Raw genomic sequence first — 2,500 nt, forward strand, 5'->3', positions numbered from 1 at the left:
AAGAAAACTAGCAGTATCGGTTACAAACCCAAGGACTTAGAGACCGAAAGTTTGACGTCTGTGCTGTCTTCAACATACCCATCCTTAGCGGTTGCGGACTTCCAACGACTGTGTCTCTGAAAGACTCTATCAGGCACTCCACTATTAGCCGCATGCAAAGTGGGCGGAATGAAGAATTTAAAGAGATGCTTACAGGCTCTCCCGCCTCGCCTCGACCCAAGCCCCCACTCACTTTTCACACGCAGTTCTTTTCGTTTTCTCGACTATCTGAGAGCCTTTAACAGGCTAGTCTCCTGACGGTCTAGATACCCGTCAAGAAAGGCTAAAAACATAACACAAAAGGTGTTTTGTATTCAGAAAAGTGTTAAAGCATTCAGGATCGATCAGGTTAAAAATAAAGTAAGAGAGATACAGCAATGATATTGAAGTAAACCATCTAATGGACTCTTAAAGCAAAAAATACTGTCTGTTAAACACTGTATACATAACTTTACAGAAAATAGAGAATTTTTATCCTCTCTACTGTAATACAAATTTGTTTCCTAGATTGTCAACTCTGATAGAATGAGTAATCACACATACCTATTTCAATCTGCTGTAATCGGCCGTCATGCAAGAGCAAGTGGTTAAGACATTTCAGTGAGAGGATCAGGAGTTTTCTCTGCGGCATCGCCTTATATTACAATTTAACGAGGAATTCTGCTTTAAGTGACTTTGGTTTTTTGACTATAATTCTACCATTCTTTAAAACACATTATAAGTGCACATTAGTTTCCATTTTTGTTTTTTGTTTCTCACTCAAGCCGTGCTTGAATTTGAGGTTCTGTCTCGAATATCTGAGTTTATGAACAAAAGTGTGATAATTGACCTTTCACTCGGAAAAATTTATTTCCGTTAATGGGTTAGGAGAATTGTTACCGCCAGTGACAGTGAAAGCTGAAAAATAAGAGCCGCTCAGTTACTTTGCTATGAGAGACATGAGTTGAGGACAGGAACTTAACATATCTTGTATATGTCGCTCCTGAAACGTCCTCATGCAACTTACAAAGTTGCGAACATTTCAAGGATTGAAAGTTAAGAGTAGGGCGGAAAGTTATCCGTCATGTATACAACATAAAAATGGACAAGCAAAATAAATATAGTTTACGTCATAGAAAGTGCGGCGTACGGGGTTTTATGCACGAGTTGTTTGTGTCAAAAACCCGAACGAGCGAGGAACGAGCGAGTGAGGGTTTTTGACACAAACAACGAGTGAATAAACCCCGTACAAAGCACTTTCTATGTCGTAAACTGTTTATTACACATAACATAAGAATTTTCATTAAAATAGTTTTCTGAACGCAAATTAGAAACAAAAACTCACTAACAATGGAACCAAATGCAAATTGAATTTAATTCAATAACAAAGTACGATTTGCACGAGATGCACGAGTGATTGGCATGGAAACGCCTTTACGCTATCGTTGATTGGTTATACTTTCACATGTGAAATAGCTATACGCCATTCTGATTGGCTGTATAGGCCTTTTTCACATGTGAAAATAAAGCGTATAGATTTGTACAAATGAGCTTTATGGAATAAAATTCGCATGTTATGTGTAATAAAAAGGGTTTTCTTCATGATACGGAGCTTCAAAGGAGCACTATTACTAAAAGATTAAAATAACTTGTTTCGTTAAACAACACTGATTGTATTTTCACTGTAACAGCTATGATGGTTTATGATTAATGAACATTTTCTCTTATCATGAATTAAGTGTGAAACAGATGTCTGGGAAAAGGTGTTTTTCCTTGTTAATTGAGAATGTTTAAATCGGTTTTATAAGAAAGAAGCGGTTTTCTTGGTGTGCCGACAAAGATTATTTGCATAGGTTTAATTCAGTTTTTAACGTTAAACAAGTTATTTGGGAGGCGGCGTTTTCCATTTCTCAGGGCATTGGGTTTGCATGCCGTCGCCCTGGGCTCAAATCCCGTTTTAGTGTCTGGTTTGGATTTGTTTCTGGTTGTCCCGTTTTCAACTCTACCACGCTTTGTAAATAGCCAACTGGTTGCCTGCTGCCAGTTGGGGTTCTTAATCATGTTCCTGTTGTAAAGTTTGAATTGTTCCTTTCAAATTATTAAAAGTGCGGTGCCAGTGAACTAGCTAGATAGTTAAGTGCTCTTCTACTATAAACAGAGCACAGTGAAAGCATTGTCATTATCATTATTATTACTAGTTATTGCAACTAGCGGTCAATTGGTGCTATTGCTCTTTGTTTCAGTAATATATTTTTAATTACGATGGGCACTCCATTGACACTTAGGGCGCTTTCCTTCCGTCTGAACTGGCCGACCAGATCCGTCAGTTTGCAAAGAAAATGCAACAATTTGAAGGCAACACTTGCAAGATGATCCTTCATATTCTTCTGGAGGAGTATATATCATCCTCGAAGCGTGTTAATTTGAAAGCGTTCTAGAGTTAGTCCTTCCAAATGCCCAGTCTGGCTGGTCCGTTCTGTCA

This window comes from Montipora capricornis, chromosome 4, assembly GCF_036669925.1.
Source record: "Montipora capricornis isolate CH-2021 chromosome 4, ASM3666992v2, whole genome shotgun sequence".
Classification (NCBI taxonomy): domain Eukaryota; kingdom Metazoa; phylum Cnidaria; class Anthozoa; order Scleractinia; family Acroporidae; genus Montipora; species Montipora capricornis.